Source organism: Chiloscyllium punctatum, chromosome 9 (genome assembly GCF_047496795.1).
Source record: "Chiloscyllium punctatum isolate Juve2018m chromosome 9, sChiPun1.3, whole genome shotgun sequence".
Taxonomy (NCBI): domain Eukaryota; kingdom Metazoa; phylum Chordata; class Chondrichthyes; order Orectolobiformes; family Hemiscylliidae; genus Chiloscyllium; species Chiloscyllium punctatum.
This window is the reverse complement of record NC_092747.1, coordinates 121,263,149-121,282,938: the sequence shown is the minus strand read 5'-3', so window position 1 is coordinate 121,282,938 and position 19,790 is coordinate 121,263,149. Positions and strand designations below refer to the sequence as shown.

Below are 19,790 nucleotides of genomic sequence, written 5' to 3'. Positions count from 1 at the left end.
TTTCACAGGTAGCAGGATGGTCAATAAACAGAGGACACAGGTTTATGATTATTAGCCAACGTACTCGGGGTTCAGGAGTAGATTCTTTTTCATAAGAGATGTATTATATTGTTAAATGCAATGCCTGGAAGCAGATTAAATAGTGAATACATCTTTGAAAAAGAAAAAATAGGCAATAGCTCCAGGGAAAAAAGGATAGGGGAATGGAATTAGGTTGATATATTTTTCAAAGGTACAGCAGAGGGATAATGGATCAAAAGGCCTCGTCAGTGCCATATGACTCCACAATTCTCTAAATGTGCAAAGATATTGTCCAATAAAACTGCTTCTGCAAAAGAGTAGTCTGTTTCTTGGCGTATCTTAGAGAATGAACCAATGCCTCATAAGCATGTTAATTTCTAGATTCTGCAACACTGTTCTCTGCATGTAATAGATTAAGCAATTAGGTCAGCGACAATAGGTTGTATGTAATGAAAGCAAATAATCATTATTAGAGAAGCTCACTGGTGTGTTGTCAATGGATTAATGGGTGTAACATCCCCTGAGGTGATCTGTGACAGATTCACATCTACTTTTAATACTAGTAAATCCACTTGACTTCAAAACTAAACATTTAACCCTTAATGGGGGAAGTGCAAAATTAAATATGGTTATTCTGTAAACTCTTATATAAAAGAGAGAATAAGTTTACACTGTGGCTCAAGTCTGGGCATTGGGCAAGGGGGTGGAAGGGTTCCCGGTTGATATCAGAATTAAGACTGTTCATTCTCTACTTTCAGATACAATTCAGAGCTTATTTTCATTCGGTCAAGTCATCCTAAAACAGAATGACGATGACAATACCATGGGATCAACAGATTTTCCAAAATTTCATGCTGGCATAGACTGCTGCCATTTTAAAATTTTGCATGGTATACTGCCTGACCTTTTAGGTAGTAGGCTTCTACACATGTAAATCACGGTTTTAATAGGACATTCAAAAGCTTCAATTTCAAGGACACATGCGTGGATCTCAGGTCTTGTTAAAAGAGGCTGCTGTTGGCCACAAGAAAAATGATCTCAAAATTTCTCTGGAATACATTCTTGTGAAGCGAAGAGCGGCAATGAGTCCGGGTTTCACCTTCTCGGAATTTGCATCATCTCATTTTGCTAAGGTTTTAGTGTCCACTGTGACGATGCTATGGCTTTAAAAGGTGTGTTTTGTCTTGGTTTATTTTAGTGAGGTTGGGGAACAGGTGCTCAGCAGTCTGTGAGAAGACAAGCAACTAGGGTGTGATCAGGCTCTCACTCTCAGAACCAGGGATTTAGAGTTTTTAGCTTTCAGCACCAATTGCTGTTGGGGTCGTGAAGTGAAAGCTATTTTTCCCCCTCTCTCAATTAGAGCCAAAAGTTGGTAGTCTCTTCCTCGGCTGTTGGATTGCATGCCTGACAAATCTGTTTTCTGAATTTGCATTTTGCTCAGGGTATTTATGTGAAGTTACTATAATGGAACAGTTAATTAGTTAATAGTTACTGTATTCTGTTACGTTTTCCAATAGATTAAGTTCCTCTTTCTTTTGTTGTACTTTAACTCTAGTGTTTGAACAAAACATGTAGTGCTTATCGTCAAGTAAGTTAACAAATTGCATTGCATTTGGAACACAGCACCTAAAATGTGTCTTTAAAATATGAAAAAGTTAGGGTCTAGACTACCTTAATAATATTTTGAAGGGGTCTGGTCTGGCCTATAATAATACTCTTTAACAAATCCACCAGTGAACAGATCATTGTTGACTATTAATTGAACACCAATGGAGAAATTGTTTATTGATAACTCAGATGAGCACAAATACTTCTGAAAGTTTTGACAGCAGCAAACCAATCAATAGAATTGGATGTTATACTTTTCCCGAACAAGAGAGAGTCACATGAGAAATTTCTAAAATCAGAATAATTAATTGTTAAATGATTGACAAACCAATATAAATATAATGGTGAATAATATACTCTTACTACCTGTGAAATTTAAATATAGGCTTAAACATAGCAAGGCAAAAAATTTGACATTTCTCATTTTTAAATTACAATTGAAGTCCATGAACCCACCATACACCATTGCACAATATTAAGGTATGATCCCAAAGATTGGAAAGCCTGATATTAGACCATAAGACAATAAGATATAGAGCAGGAGTAGGCCAATCAGCCCAATGGGTCTGCTCTATCATTGACTGAAATCATGACTGATCTGATAATCCTCAGATCCACGTTCCTACCCTTACCTCCTCACTATTGATCACCTTACCGATCCGAAATCAACCTCTCTGCCATGACTATAGTTAATATGATTAAAATCTGTCGCAACTTTTAATATGATGACCCATCCGTGACAGCACCCCTGATAGAGAATGCCACAGATCGACCATACTCAGAAAAGAGAAATTTCTCCTCGTAGCACGGTGGCAGAGTGGTTAGCACTGCTGCCTCGCAGCGCCAGAGATCTGGGTTCAATTCCCGCCTCAAGCAACTGTCTGTGTGGAGTTTGCACATTCTCCCGGTGTCTGTGGGTTTCCTCTGGGTGCTCTGGTTTCCTCCCACAGTACAAAAATGTGCATATTAGGTGAATTGGCCATTTTAAATTGTCCATAGCATTAGGTGTAGGGAAATGAGTCTGGGTGGGTTGCTCTTTGGAGGGTCGGTGTGGACTTGTTGGGCCAAAGGGCCTGGTTCCACACTGTAGGGAATCTAATCTAATCTAAATTCATAATCTGTACTGACTGGAAGGTCCCTAACTCTGAGAATAAGCCATCTGGTCCTAGTCTCTGCCCACAAGGGAAACAATCCTTACACATCCTTTCAAGTCTCCTAAGCAGCTGATAGCCTAGGAAAGTCTCCAATCAGTACAGACCCATTCTACTCAACCTCTCATTGGAGGGCCTCCATTTAGATTGGCAGTAAAGGGAGGCTGCTGAGCCTGGGCACGACCACATTTCTGTTTGTTTTTTTCTTTTTGTTTTTTTCTTTTTCTACCCCGCCCTCTCTCTTTTCTCACTTCTTTTTCCCTCTTCCATTTTATTTTACTGATGTGCTGGGGAAGAGCTTGGTCAGGGTGGCAACGAGAGGGCTCCAGGGTGATCCAGCTGGACGGGAGGTGGGGTCTCCCGAGCGGCCCAGTGGGGGTGGGGAGTGGCTCGGCGGTTGTGGAGGAGATGGGTTTAGCTTCCCCAGAGTCTGCACCCAGTGCAGATTCACAAAGATGACATGAGTACCTGGCAGAAATCAGCAGCTGCTGCATCAGTGAGGTTGGCATGGAATGGACTCATGGCGGGTTCGGTGTGGTACCCAGTGGTGTCTGCATTGATGAGGTCTAACGATGTTTCACTGGAGATGGCACTGATGGAGGCAAGATGGCACAGAAGTGTGGGCAACTTCTATTCCAGTGTTGGCAACACAATGAGGGGGAGTCGTGCCTGCCCACCAAGCCCATGACAGAGCACTTCACAAGATGGACTATAATGATGGAGAATTACTTCACTTTTCTCCCTTTACATTCTGTGCTTTGGTTTATTTTTCTGTGCTTTAAGATGGCACCAGAGAGGGGCGACATTACACAACACTTCACTGTATTTTGTAATAAAATACACGTGACAATAAATAAATCAAATAAATCATAAGACCATCCCTCCATATCTGGTATCAGCCCAATGAATATTTTCTAGACTGTCTCCAATACCAGTCTAGATTTCCTTTGGTAAGGTATCTGAAACTGTTCACAGTATTCCAGCTGTGGTCTGACCAGTGCTTGGTATAGTTTTAGCAAAACCTCACTCCTTTTATTCTCCATTCCCTTTGAAATAAAGGCCAAGATCCCATTTCCCTATTACCTGCTGAACCTGGATGATATCTTTGCTAGAGTTGATCAGTTTGGTAACTTTGAAGCAAGTGCAACAAGGCAGCGAGATATGAATTACTCGAAGCTACAGCCTGGAACAAAAATGGTGCATGTGTGTGAAAGGGCATAGATCATCACCAGTACAATTAGAGTAAACAGTTAACTAGTGATTATCGAAATGTTGTGGTCTAACATAATAATGGCATTGAATCATTTTGCCAGCAGGTAACAAAGGCAGTAATTATAACATTTTATTGCTTCAGCTGCCATCAACAATAGATCAGGTTGGCAGACAATAAGCGATGGTTAATTCTGCAAACTAAAAGTCTGAAAATGAATAGAGCTCCAGACAACAGCCCAAATGGAAGGAAGGAAGGAAGTTTAAGAGGAAGAAGACCTTTGCAGACAATAACCTGGTCAGTCTGACAATGAAGAATTGGATTTACAATAATTTAAGGCCATTTGGCATCTTGTGCTGTGAAAACTGGGCGTGGACCAGAGGCCTACATTCTGCTAGCAATGAACAGTGGCACCCCTCACCTGTGCACAGACTCTACTCTCGGTATATTCACGTTTTGACTTGAATGCAAGGAAGATGGCTACAGTCAAATTACAACGATGCCAATATTTTCAAAGCCCACTATTTTCTGTTAAATACTTTGGGACATGCTGAACTTGTAAAAAGAGGTGCTACCTAAGTGCGAACTACTACTATGTACTTTTCTTTTTGGATTTAAAAATAAAAACATAGCCTACAGTTTACTGATTGGCTGTCCAAATTTAATTCCAATGATTCAGTTCCGGTTCTTGTTGAGTCTCGGTTACGCTCTGAGTGAACCCTTCAGCTGGAAGGTTGGGAACTGGGACACAGTCTCCAAGAATAGTAAACAGGAACTCCTGACGGCAGTGTGATTTTAAACTTGAGATCACTCACTGGAAAATATCTCAAACCGGAAATGAATAAAGTACGCACCATTTCTTTGCAGTTCCTCTGTTGAATTCCAGAGCAAAGACAACATTCCCTTAGCAGTTTCTTCCATTCCACTTAACTATTTCATCTCAATTAATGTTGCTTTGTTTTGAGCATTAACTGAAATTTCAAAAAAACCACTTCCCATTGCAGGCAGTGCCCATATGATGTAATTTTGTAGTAGCTGAAACACATCAATAGGAGAAATTCTTCCTCATCTATGATGCATAGACAGAAAGGCTTGCATTTTCACACACACCTTTCCTGACCTCTGGTTATCATGAATTATGGGGTGCACAATGAAATTATTTCAAAGTGTAGTCAATGTAGGAATTGCAATATTCCATAAACAGCATTGAGATAAATGACCAGATCATCTACATTCCTGATGTTGGTCAAAGAGTAACTATTGGTCAAGACCCTTGCTGATGTTTTTGTAGAGTGCTGTGGGACAGTTTGTGTTGAAATGTGAGAGAACAGAGAGATCAATCACCTTCATGATGTTCCCATTCGTAAATCAGATGGCTTATTCAAATCAAACTATAGAATACTAGAATACTAACAGCACAAGGGGCTCTCTTTCGGCCTATTATATCCAGAATAACTCTTTGCAAGAGCAACTCAACTGACCCCACTTCCTAGATCTTTCCCCTTAGCCCTGAAATCAGTTTCTCTTCAGATAATTATCCAATGCTGTATTGAATTCACTGCCACAGATGGCTGTGGAGGCCAGGTCATTGAGTATATTTAAGACGGAGATAGATAGGTTCTTGATTGTCAATGGGGTCAAGGGTTATGTGGAGAAAGCAGGAGAATGGAATTGAGAAACTTATCAGTCATGATTGAATGGCAGGGCAGACTGGATGGGCCGAATGGCCTAATTTCTGATATGTCTTATGAAAGTCACGTGGCATGAAACTGTCCCCAACCTGCTCCCAGGTGGTGCATTCAAGACCAAACTTCTCTCAGAGTCAAAAGATTTTCTCCCAAGTCAGTATTTGTCCAATTGTCACCATCTGAGTCCTCCGGTTCTTGACTCTTTCCCTCACGCTAAAAAAGTACTCTGTTCACATCACTATTTAGACCCCTTATGATCTTGAACATTTCTAGGAATTCCCAGAGTTATACAACTTTCCTCTCACCCTTCCTCCTGAGGAAAATCATGATTGTTTCTCCTTTCTATCCACATAATAGTCCCTTGTCCCTGAAAATTATTTTTCTCAAGTCTCCTCTGGAACCTCTAAAAATGTCACATCCTGCCACAACAGAAGTAGTGCCCAGAGTTCGACACAATACTTCAAGTTGAGGCCTAACCAGTGTTTTTTTTTTAAAAAAGATTCACCACAGCTTCCTAGCATTTATATTCCATGCACTGAATAGTAGGTTTTTTTGGTGACTTATGGATTGCACTGAGTTTTTTTGGAGGGATTGCTGCTACGAGGCCTTAAGTTTTCTTGCCATGCCTTAAAACGTGACTCATTAACAACCTCTCTCATCCCATGGTATCCCTCATGTCCCATTCTATTCCCATTTTGTCTTCACCATTCCTGGAACAACTCATCACATAGGAGATATCTTCTAAAAGACCAGCATCTTCAAACTGCTATTCTGCATCCAGACTAGCTCCATCAGCGTGCATCGGATCTGCACGGCTCCTCGGATTTACACTGGACATGGGAAAAACTGATACCCTGCTCTGCAGGCAAGGTCCTAGTAGATTGGGTGGGGCAGGCACAGAACATCTACTTCACCTCCACTATACCAGCCTTGCCCCCATACCAGTGCAGTCTCAGCTATCTGGGGATTGACCTTCCTCCATACTGCTGGATAACGATCTTCACTACACCAGCACTCACTTCGCTCAGGAATCTTATACTTTAACATTAACCACTGCACCCAGGTTTATGCTCTACCACTCTTGCTGTTACATACATTATCTCTCCAACTTCTCCTCGCCTCAACACCATTTGCTCGCACGCCTTCTGCTGACTCACTTGGAACTCCTTTTGCACCTCCACTATAAGTAACAATGGAACCAACATTCTTTTCCTGTAATACCTTCCTCGCTCTCATTCCAGGTGAGAACCAATCCCTAATAGGGCGGGAAGAGTTTTAAAAGATGGAGGGGCTACCTGACATTCAGCACCAAACTCCATACATGGACAAGATCCCAACCCAGATGGTCCTGAGTTCCTGACTGACTATGTCCAAGTCTCTGGACTGATATCAAAGGCTGTTATTGATTTACTGTGATTTACTCCCTGACTGAAGGCTATATCCCTTGACTTGAAAGAGGGTTGCTGACAACCACGTCCAGTTTTGTACCTGCCCTAAACAGCAAGGCGTCTCTGTCAGAGGAGTCAAGATCCAAAAAGATATGCAAAGTAATGCAAGATGGGGATACTGTGAACTTTCAGGTATGCTCAGAATGAGCGAGTGTGCACTATGATAGTGAGTGCAGAGGGGATGCAGCCTGATCTAGTCCCTTAGCTGGCTGTATGACCGTCCCCCATCCCTCAGTGTGAAAGGTGTCCTTGCAGCAGCATGACAATGATGGTACAGCCAGAAGTGCAGCATTCAAGTGCAGAAGCAAATTGTAAATGAATCAAAGATGCAAGGAGACACTTCAGCCAGGCAGCGGAGAATCAATGGAATTCACTGTCACAGAAGATGGTCATGGAGGCCAGGTCGTTGAGTATAATTAAAACAGAGATAGATATGTTCTTGATTGTCAAAGGGACAAGAGTTACGGGAAGAAAGCAGGAGAATGGGGTTGAGAAATTTATCCACCATAGTGAGCTGAAGTCACCAGGTACCTGCTCCAACTTCCACATCGAGAATTATTGACATTGCAAACACACCACAGAAGTTCAAAGAGTGGACAGTGAATATTAATGAGGCAGGGTATGGCATTAATAAAGTGTTAACAAGCAATACTGCCCTTGACTGTGTACTCACCACTGCTAAGTAGGAAACTCTCCTCGCTGCTTAGCACGTGCAGGAAGATGCTCCTGACATCAAGAGAAGACTTGCTGGATGTCCTGCCCCATTCTGCCACAAATCCCACTATAGACCACATCGTAACACCTTGGCATTTGAAGCTGAGAATCCCATCAGCCTTTGTACCGCATTCAGCAGTTTTGGATATATTCCCTCAAGTTGCTTGTCTAGTGCCTGGCTGACAGCTATCACGTTCTGTCTACCCCACATCCCTCAGACACCTGCTTGCGATATCTGTGCTCAGACTCAGATGGTGTTGGTATAAGATGCTACTTTGTGCCTAACCCAGTCTCCTTTGAGCTGGACCTAACAGTGCTACAGAGCCACATTTTGAACTCATGCTTATATTTTACACCTTCACGTTTGTGATTTTTAACTAGCCCCTGGTCTGGGTTCAGTGCAATCGTGATGGTATAAATGATAACCTTTTCTTTCAAGTTGTCTTAGATCCTTACCTACACATAACAGTGCCCTTGACAGACAAACAGGGATGTTTGTAGTGTCCTCCAAAGTGTATGGCGGCTGTTTGCAATTAATGCTTTAGGCGTAAAACTTATTTTGAATGAGGCATCTATCAATTAACCTGAATGAAATAATGCTCCTTTCTTTTGCCAGTAATTTTTAAAAATTCATTGACAAGATCAGGGCATCACTGGTGAGGCCAGCATTTATCGTCCATCCCACAGGGCAGATAAGAGTCAACCAAGTTATTTTGGGTATGCAGTCAAGTGTTGCCCTGGCCAGGTAAGGATGGCAGGTTCCTTCCCCAAAAGAACAATTTTGTTTTGAACAAAAGTCAAGATTGCATGAACGTGACCATTGCCTGAGAGTAGAATCTTGTTTGTACATCTGAGGCAGCAATGTTTGTATCAGAAGCAGGCAAATCTCATTGACTGAAATAGGGGAAAAAAAGCGGGCCAAAAGTTTCCACTCAGCATTGCTGCTTTGTGCATTGCCATTCCCGGTGAAGATTTCAGCAGCTAACCTGTTTGCAATTTTTCAGCCAAGAGTCCAATGGCAGTAACCATCTCAGTCAGTGCAGCCATTTCCTTTGTTGGGGGGAGGCGGGGAGAAAGACACACCTGTTTTTTCAATCATCAACCTCTATATTCAAGTATGATTTTAAAAGACAAATCTTTTCATCTTGCACTTATTGGGACAATTAGCAAGAAAGGAAAAGGCCATTTTGTACTGTTTGGTATAGGAACAGGCCATTTAGCCCCATGAGCCTGTTCCACCATTCAATGAGATCCTGGTTGATCCATGGTCTACCTTCATAGCTCTGCCTTTGGCCCATACCCTTGAGTGCCTCTCATTGGTACAGATGCTGTCATGGAGAATGCACCAGCCAGAGGAGAGGTGCCAAACAAAACCCTTCAAGAAACTCTGCCTTTTATCAGCAAGTTATCCTCATGTGATGGCACAAACCTTACATTTAATGGGCTTCGGGTCCTTCGGTGCATTGGAGTGGATGAGTGGGTGAGGACGTAGAGCAGTGCGTGAGGGAACAGTGGTTAAATAGTTGGAGACTATTGGATGGTTCAAGGTGGGTATGATGCATGAGTAAGAGAGAGACAGACAGACAGAGGCAGGCAGAGGGGGGTATCAGGAAAGTGGATGGCTTGGGGATGTCACTCAGGTTGGGATGGAGTTAATATCAAAACCAGTCACATTGCAAACTCATTAAAAAAAAAAGTGATGAAACTTTTAATTGGTGAGACTTGACATGTCATGCCTAGATTGAATACCACACATAAATCTGGGACGACCCAGGTGTCATTATTGTGGTTAAAACAATATTACAACATGATAGCAATGTGTCTGCAGATCTCCACCGAATAAAGACACTCCCTGAAGGACGAGGCAAGGGAAGGAGCGAGGTGGTTTAACTCTGCAATCTCGTGGATAAAAAGAATGGTGAGGTCATGCAGGTGAGAATTCAAAAGTGGGAGAGTTGGACAAGGGATGCAAATTAAGTACAGGAAGAAGAAATAAAGAAATTGTGATGATAATAAGAAGAAAAATATATAGTTGCAAGCTCTGCTCAGTGCTTTAAATGACTTGTCTTCCTGCTCAGAGGGTGAATGCACAGAATTTACTGAGTTTGGTCACTGCTCAATTCAAAAGCTGAGCTGTCTTGTGGATCAAAGAGAAAAGAAAAATGCAAACAACAGCATCAGGAAAGAATAAATAAAGCAAGGTTCAGGATCACATATCAAATCAAACTAAAGCTTGATTAAAATTGCTCTTTGACACTGTAACCTTAACAGTATAGTTTGCAACGTGCAAGGTTGTGAAATTTTCTGCTTCTTTATTTCCAAATGCTGCTGTTACCCTCTTGTCGATCCCAGTCATTCGCTGCCAATACAATATGACATATGGCAAACATTAATCCAAAAACTACTCCACAAGATAATTTAGAACATGAAGTTGTTGTTATCTTGACTCCATTCCTATTACACTATTTAAATATGTATTTGATTTGTACTGACATGCTACTACCTGACACAGCCCTAGGCTACAGACTAACATTGGTATCAAACACCTAACTCTCAACAGAAACAAAATGCTTGCTCCCAAGTGAACAGGAAAATTCTCTAGTGGCGCCAGTATATCTTACCTTCGCAGTGCTAATATACTTCCCAGCAAGTATTCAAGAAGTTGTTACGGGATTTAGCACATCTTGCTTATGTTGCCATCTTGTACTTGCAGGTGACGGTTTGAACCTAAGGAACAACAAGCAGTTGTTTGACAGGACTGGAAAATCCAGTTCTCTCACATTGCTTTCTTACCTCCCCCTCATTAGCTTACCATTCTGTAGGGGATCCAATTACAGTGCAAGCACAATGCCAGTTTGCCAAACATATCACATACCAACAGCACCTATATCTGTTTGTGCCTGTCTGCTGGACGACTCAGCCCTCATAGCCTGATCTCCTTTACAACTGCATCTTAAATATGACGATTCACTCAGCTAGCTCTTCAAATACTGCATGATAAAAGTATGATATCTAAAAGTATCAAATACAAAGGCTTTAGACTTATACTCCAGGTTTCTTACAGATTTGGGTGCCACATTTTTAGAAATGCTCGTTTTACTTTCTCAGTTTAATTGTTCAGATGGGGGGGGGGGGAGATTATGGAAAGGAAAAAGTGAGGACTGCAGATGCTGGAAATCAGAGTTGAGAGTGTGGTGCTGGAAAAGCACAGCAGGTCAGGCAGCACCTGAGGAGCAGGAGAATCAGCATTTCGGGCAAAAGCCCTTCATCAGGAAATTATTGAATATTGTGCAAGCACAACACCAGTTTGCCAACATATCCCATGTCAGCAGCATTTATATTGGTTTGTGCCTGTCTGTTGGACAGCTCAGCCTTCATAACAAGATCTCCATTACCACTGCACCTTAATGTGAATTATTGAATTGCTCCTCAATATTATTGAAAGGGCCCAGCAATGAGGTGGTGGTTTCATCAAGGGAAACTAGGGATGAGATTGTGTTTTGCTAATTGTAGGAACAAATTACTGCAGATGCGGAAATCTGTACTGCAAACAACAAATGCTGGAGATCACAGCAGGTTATGCAGTATCCATGGAGAGAGTGCACACTAATGTTTCGAGTCTAGATTTCATCACAACCTGTTTTCAGGACGGGCCAGACTGACCCCAGTTGGAAAGGCGTGTCATATCAAAACCAGCCTTTTCCAGTCAGCTACAACCGTGAAATAAATTTATTCCTCAGTCACCTGTTCACACAAGGATTTTGCTGACTTGCTCTTCACTGTTCGTGCCTTTAGTAAACGATTAAATGTTAGTCAGCACTTGTGCTTAATCTTCTCAAATGTTTCAAGAACATCAATAACATTCCAATTTGTTCTGTAGCTGTGTATTCATTGCTGTGTCAGTCAAGGCTTCATTTATTTGCTTTTAGAAAATTCACTCCATTTTCCTTAGGCATTAACACAACTCAATTTTCCCAAATTTGAAAAAAAAACAAAAAGTGAACAATATTGGAGGTTCATTCACACTTGCTGCTATGTCTTCCCGTACACAGGCGTTTGAAATCATCACTTTTTAAAACATTTATTCATTTGTGGGATCTGCGTGTCACTGGCTGGCCAGCGTTTTATGGCCCGTCCCTAGTTGCCCCTTGAGAAGGTGGGGGTGAGCTACCTTCTTGAACCTCTGTAATCCACCTGCTGTGGGTTGACCCACAATGCCCTGAGGGAGGGAGCGCCAGGATTTTGACACAGTGACGGTGAAGGAACGGCGATATAATTCCAAGTCAGGATGATAAGAGGCTGGGAGGGGAACTTGCAGTTGGCGGTGTTTCTACATCTGCTGCCCTTGTGCTTCTAGATGGAAGTGGTTGTGGGTTTGGAAGATGCTGTCTGAGGATCTTTGGTGAATTTCTGCGGTGCATCTTGTAGATAGTAAACGCTGCTGCTACTGTGCGTCAGTGGTAGAGGGAGTGGATGTTTGTGGATGTAGTGCCAATCAAGTAGGCTGCTTTGTCCTGGATAGTGTCAAGCTTCTTGAGTTTTTGAGGCTGCAACCATCCAGGCAAGTGGGGAGCATCTCATCACTACCACCATGACAGAAAGTGAGGACTGCAGATGCTGGAGAGTCAGAGTCGAGAGTGTGGTGTTGCAAAAGCACAATAGGTCAGGCAGCTCAAGGGCAACTAGGGATGCACAATAAATGCTGGCCAACCAGCGACACCCACATCTCAGGAGTTAAAGCAAAAAGACTGATGATTTCAATGGAGCCTCAAATGTGGCTCATTAGAAATCTTCCAGGTAACAATCAGTTCCAAGCTCTTTAGACATAATACAACAATATATAACACTTACCAATATAATTTGAGGACAAACAGCACTACACAAGTATCACGGAGCTATCCAAGGTCTTGTTATTGAAATCAATAACTTGATTCTTGCCAGAAGATGAAACCTCTCTGGTGTTCTTGACACTTCCACCTCCTACAGCACAGATTGCGATCCTGACCACTTTGCTCTCAGCAGCAGAATAAAGGGGCAAACATTACAGCTCCAAACATAATGTCCAATCATACATCAAGATCCCTGGTATAAACAACTATGTCTAATAGTAGCATTCCTGCCTGGTCCATCCACGTGAATGTAAGAGTCAGGAAAGCACAACACCTCTACTTTCTCAGGCAGCTAAGAAAATTTGGAATGTCCATAAAGACTGTTATCAATTTCTTTAGATGCATCATAGAAAGAATTCTATCTGGATGCATCGCGGCTTGGTATGGCAACTGCTCTGCCTACGACTGTAAGGAACCACATGCAACTTCCGTTCACTGACTCCATTTACCTTTCTCACTGCCTCGTAAAAGGCAGCCAAAATCACCAAAGACCCTCCCACCCCGGTTAGAATCTATTCTAACCTCTTCCATCGGGTAGGAGATACATAAACTTAAACACGCATACCAACAGGTTGAAGAACAGCTTTTTAACCACTGTCATTAGGCTCCTGAATGGCCCTCTCAAATTTAATGTTGATCTCGCTCTCTGTGCACCTTCTCTGTAGCTGTATTCATCATTCTGTTCTATTATCCTAATGCACTGTGCGTGGTATGATCTACCTGTACTGTGTACAAAATAAAAAACGTTTCACTGTACCTAATCACTTCATATTAGTCTGAACCAATTGTTTCAGCAAACACTTACTAAGAAATGACAGAAAGTGAGGACAGCAGATGCTGGACAGTCAGAGTCAAAAAGTGTGGCATTGGAAAGGCACGGCAGGTCAGGCAGCATTCTTAATGAAAGGCTTATGCCTGAAACGTTGACTCTCCTGTTCTTCGGATGCTACCTGACCTTTTCCAGTACCACATTTTTCAACGCTTACCAAGGAATACCAATATTATTATTGATGATAGGAAGATGCTGTTTCACAATCAATCAATAGCATTATGACATGACAAACTTGACATCTTTTCATCAGTGACGACATCTGTTTCTGAAGCAAAACACAAAGCCTCCCTGCTGCATAATATGTCCAACCACTAGAACACTATGATCTGAAAATAGCCAAGACAATTGTGAAAATAGAAAAAGAGGTATTGCACAAAATCAATCTTGGACTGACCTGACACCATGAAATTGAAACTGCCCGTGACAATGGAAATCTACTTGCTATTGATCATGGGATCAAGTATGGGTTCTACCATCAGAAAAGGTTGTTCTCCGCCAGGAGGTTAACAGATGACACAGCACTTACTGACAGAAGTAAACAGAGGGCACATAAGGTTAAATACCAACTTGTAAAGAGTTAATTGTAGCAATTCTTTCACAATTGCTACTGAGCATATGTATAAGGAGCTGTCATGACCACCTCCAGTCATAATACTCTGTGATCTAATGGAAGAGGCACGAGCAAAGACCTGGTCTCTCATACCTCTATCATTTTTATTTATTTTTGAATATCCTAGTCCAGAGGTAGGAACATTACCACCATCCAATAACAGCCCATCTGTACAGTTGTTGCAGCCAGGAAGTGTCAGTGGTTCTCATCTGGCTTTGCCTCCATGAAGCTCTACTCCAACACAGTGACAAGCAATGACAAGAGAGAGTGTCGGAAAAACAGCAATGGGCAACAAGGAAAGGTCTGAAGAGGACTTCAGCAACAGCACCAGCAGACAATAGTGGTTGAATGAGTCTCTGTCTGACCCAGCGTGTGAATTGTTGAGGAAAACCACAAGCACTACAATAACCAGCAACAGGCACAGACAGCACCACAGGAGATATGAACTTCAACTTGGGCAATGAACTCCAGGCTCCCACAGCCTGGACTATTAAAGATACTGACCGTCAATGTCTTCATGGCGCCATGGAGAAGATCCACAGGCCAGAAGGCAGCCCTGCCCAAAGTGCCAACAGCTACGGCTGCAGCAATGTTATAAACCAGTGGCTTGCTAACAAACGTGGGTGTGTTTATGAAGCACAGAACAAGAGCATTCAAAAGGAAGCCCTACACAGGAAATCACTTTTCTTGAAGAAATCGCAGACATGATTCACCAACATGTGTTAGCTAACATTGCAGTTGTTGGATGTCACACAGACTTCAAATTAAACACCAGATCTCGAGCCAATGCTCTGTCTCCTGCACTTAAAGATTACTCTGTAGCTCTCATTTGATAGACTGTATCTTCTTATTTTATTTTTTAATTGAACTGAACTGTAAAAGGACTCCAAAAAGGACTAGGAAAAGGAACTGCTATACTTCTACGAAGCAAGTTACTGAAATTGCATGTGCTGTTTATACCACTGCTTTCTTGAAGTTGTTGGGGAAGATTGGTTTCGACAGGCGGCTCCAGGGCTTTGTCTAACAAGGTGAGATTTGGCTGGCAACAGGTTGCTGATTGGTTTGTGGATTAGTGTCCAGTTCTGGATGCCAAACACCATCAACCTGACAACGACTCTGTGATTGACTCCTGGGTAATTGAAGAACTTGTTGGTGTGAACAATACTGGCAGATACCATCGGCCTTTTCAAATGCCCCAAAAGGTATCTCTGTCTCGCTCTTTCTCCAGGAGATTACCTAAAGCCTGAAAAGAACCAGTTTATTTTGTTCCCTCCTTCCCATTAGTTGCTCCTAGCTGGTGCTTTTAGTCACTAAGCCAGAGATTGTACCATTTGTGAATCAGTCACTCTGCACCTCCAGTGAAGAAGTGAGAGAACCTGATGGAGAACATTAGAAAACTGAAGGACTTGTGAAACCAAAAAGAACACTCCACTGAATCCTGAGATACTACAGAACTGTTTACCCAGATCTCGTTCTTCCCCTCCATGCACAAGATCATTTTCTTATGTCCGTCTCTCTCTGGATGTATGCAGAGGAGTTTTTGAAGGGGGTGAGAGTTTTAACTAGTAGAATTACTTGTCAACAGTTCAAGTTGTTTACCTATGATTAAAATTATGTAAAATAAATAACAGCTTTGTTAAGTAGAGAGATCTGGTCCATGTTTCCATTTAACCTAGGCCCCTTTAATAGGAAAATAGGGATTAGGTGTACTTCCAATATAAACAATTTTTAAATTCTCTGATGACTCAATTTCAAGTGAGGATTGAGCACCAGCTTGCTAACCCCAGTGAGGCGTGACCAAACACATGGGACATTTTGAAAAAGTGGGAGATTTGGGTGTGGTAGAACACAAGTGAAGAAAACCACCAGGTTCTGTACCACAGTTAGGAAACGGCACTGGAAATGCAAAGGATTTCCTGCAGATGGCAGAGTTGTGGCAGATAGTCTGAAGTGAGCTTTCAAAACCCAAGCTGATTAAATTGGCAGGTAAACTTGAGGTAATGTTGCCTGACAGAGCTTGGAAGAATGAACCAACTAAACTTAACTGGTACTTGGGTTTAGTACAAACATAAGAAGTAGTAACGTAATGAAATTAAGTAGGACTGGGTTACAGTTTACACAACTTGAGCATGAAGAAAAGATAAAACTGATAAAATGGTCGAGTATCGAGACACAGGAAAAAAAAGAGAAGGAAGGAATTCCAAGCAACCAAAAGAGACAAAAGAAAAGGAAAGAGCATTGAGGAAATGAGAATCAGAATCGCAAAGGGAAGAAAGAGTGAGGAAACATGAATGTAGGCTTAAAATAATACAGTTTGAAAAAAATCTTGATACAGGTTCCGCTGGGGAGAATTTGAAACTTAAAGTCCAATAACGAAATGTTTACATTTATACAGGCACAAAATTTGAGGAAAAGATCCCAGAGGCATTCTGCAGATTCTTTGTGAAAACAATGAGACAAAAGAAACACAAACAGAAATCACTGGAGAAACTCAGCAGATCTGGCAGTAGCTGTGGTAAGAAAGCAGAGTTAGTGGTTTGAATTGGTGACTCTTCCTCAGATGCCGAGTTTCTCCTGCGATTTCTGGTTTGTTTCAGATCTCCAGCATCTGCAGTGCTTTGCTTTACTGAGACAAGTGAATGAGGTAAAAGGCAGTGGCTAGACAAACACATCCAGAGTAACTTGGGTAAAGCACAGTAAATTTACATTTCATTGTCAACAGACTTGCCTCGGGAGAATGGCTTAAAAATAAACTACACTAGCTGCATAGAAGTGAGTGCCAAGGCATATTGGCAAAGGTTCAGAAACATAAGGAAACAGGCTGGGCAAACCTATGTAGAATTTGAAGAGGTAATTTCGACAGAGTGGATGATTTTCAGAAGCTGAAAATACACATGAAGCTCTTAAAAGGGATTATTCTTCGGTGACTCCACGTTGAAGTCCAAAGGCACGCAGGGTTGATGGTTTTGAACTGATCCATAAAACTAAACCCTTTTTTTATATCACCATCACAAAGTTAATGAAAAATGGGAGTGTGAAAGGAAATCAAGAAACCAGGGTAAGAAGTGTATAGTTGGGAATTCCCCAAGATCCCCTCCTTAGAACAGGGAAGGAAACAAGGAGGGGAAATAAAAAAAAAATCAGAATGTAACAAGGCGAGATGGATTCATTCAGAACGACGGAAGATTTGAAGGAAACCGATGGGACTTAGTGGAGCTTTTAAGGAGGAGTCTGAAAAGGGAACTCAACAAAGAACATGCCAAGGACCACATTGTCATCAAGCACCTTGAATCATCCTCAACAAAAAGAGAAGCTCTTTCTCCCTGCATTCCAAATCAACTTTCATCCCTCCATCAATACCATCAAAAAATAATTAGCTAACAATTTTCATCATTTGGAAGAATTTAGCATTGCCAAGTTGCTGTGTTTGCCTAGCATCTGCTTTTCTTTTCCCCTTTTTTCTCTCTCTCTTTTTCATCCTGTACTTACCTCCTGTGAACAGCTCAATTGCAGCAATGGCACCCAGCACTGACTCGTGATGGCAGATTTCAGTAAGGTGGCAGAAGGGTGAGCACAGGACCTGGCATTGGCAGTGGCACTGTCGCTGAGGTAGGCCCAGTGGTGAAAGATGGGGCATGAGGATTGGTGACTTAAACATTGGTTGGGTCCAGCGTCGGTGGCTGTGAAGTAGTGGTAGAATGGGCATCTCAGTGAGGTGGGCAGAGAAGGCAGCATCTACAGTCGGGATTGGAAATATTGGGCTTCAGCTGTGGCGATGTATTGGTGTACCAATGCGGAATTGGTATTCGTGGAACGGACTGTGGAGGCACTGGTGAGTCTGGGCCCACTGGGCAGACCCCTCTGTTTTTGCTTACATTTAAGTCTTATATCTTAATTAAAATCTCATACCTTAATATCTTCTATAAATAAAATTGTGCACGAGCATGATGATATATGACACTTTTCACTGCAATTATTTGTTAATTGCAAGTGACAATAAAACCATTCAATTCAATATACAGTTGCAGGGGTTACAGTTTAAAACCACCCAGTGGCCGTGAATGGCTTTGGAATTTCATAAGAACAAGACAAATGACAATAAAAGTTAGTCCTTTCTGCTGGAATTTAATGAGAACATTTCCAATACAGATTTTTTTTAAAAAGGGCAACATTGCCATGATAAAGAATGTTACTGCATATAACAGTACCACATTGCTGAAATTTCCCCAACATGCATTAGAAGAAAATATTGAATTGTATGGCTACTTACACATAGTAATTTATACAGAGTACTTGTGTACAAACTTGATATAGTTGCCATTACGATGGACCGTACCACGTTGTCAGGTAGCAACAGGGCCAACGCTGTTCTCGGATTAGTAAAAGCTATAGCTTACAATATGATCTTCAGCTGCTATCAACAGTAGGAGTTTAACAGCGCCTAAATATAGCAAGTTGCATTTCCAAAAGTGTAAATGCTGGGAGTACATGTTTGTCACTCATATTACCTCTCTGCTTTCACTTCCTGTCAGTTAGACCACCAACAGTATCTGTGCTGCTTTTGGTGAAGAACAGTTTTCACAGCTTCTGTATTCACCACAAGAAACAATTTGACATTTTCAGGCTCTGTACATGCTCAAGTAAATAAACCTCTAATCAGGAAATCTTGCCAGATACTAATTACCCTCCACACTGTTTTGCAAAAAGCCTAGAAATCAAAGTAAATCTTCACGTACTTCCGGCGTAGTTTTCAAACAGTAATTTATTGACAGTTACATGTGTACCCCTTTCAGCAGCTGCAGATGTAATCGGGTGTGAAAAAACAATTTTAAATATTCAGTCTTAAGCACCTCTTAAAAACTTATATATTATTCCCCTCTTAAATTCCCTTGCGAGAAGTAACCTGGGCAACTGGAAACAAGAAGGATAGCTAATAAGTCACAGAGGTTGCTCTTGTTTACTCATTAAACATATTTGAATGATTAATGAGTTGTACACAATAAGTTAAAAGGACTTCCTCGAATGCTGTACAGAAGTATAGCACCTTCAGCTTTAGATTTCTTCCTCGGAATTTATATGCCGTGCAAAAAGCAAGGGAGGCTAAAAAAAACTCTGCTGTGGTAACACAACCAAAATTATAACCGGGAAACTCCCAGGGGAGATGGGGTAGACGGGCATCCCTTCTTTGTTCACCCACCCCCTTGGGTAGTCACAGTAAAGTTCATGTGGAACAGGATTCCTTCCCCTCAGGCCAGATTCAATTATATTTTAAAAGAAATCAATTAAATCAGGATTTCTTGAGCCAAGAGAGTTCATTTAATATTGAACACAAAATTAATAATGAACGCAACACACATACACACAGGATAGGACTAAGAAATGCTAAACATTAATAGATATATAGACCAGTCTCTGTGACTAGTGTGAAGAGTAGGTGGTGGAACATTGATCATTGCTGTTGGGATTCTTGGCTTGAGTTAATCAAAATCATTCTGCCCTCTTTATGGTGGATGGCTCAAAGCATTTGGAGTGAGACAGTTTTTCTGTTGTCCTGTTTGCTGTTAGTTATTGTCCTGTTAGTTTGCTGGCTCCGAGCACTCAATGAGAATCCTTTTATTG

General features: G+C 41.6%; 1 protein-coding gene across 5 annotated transcripts in view; it reads right to left on the bottom strand.

The window, feature by feature from the left end:
- The window catches only part of LOC140481647 (ETS-related transcription factor Elf-1-like), a 145,597-nt gene that overhangs the window by 105,788 nt on the left and 20,019 nt on the right, over positions 1–19,790 (bottom strand). For 2 of the 5 annotated variants that reach the window (XM_072578165.1, XM_072578171.1), the window contains exon 1: positions 10,462–10,576. The exons of 2 other annotated variants lie outside the window; for them this stretch is intronic. The gene's annotated coding sequence lies outside the window, so the exon portion shown is untranslated. Of the gene's footprint in view, positions 1–10,461; positions 10,577–18,441; positions 18,460–19,790 lie in introns of those variants that run through there. One more of the 5 variants, XM_072578170.1, reaches the window with a different exon arrangement.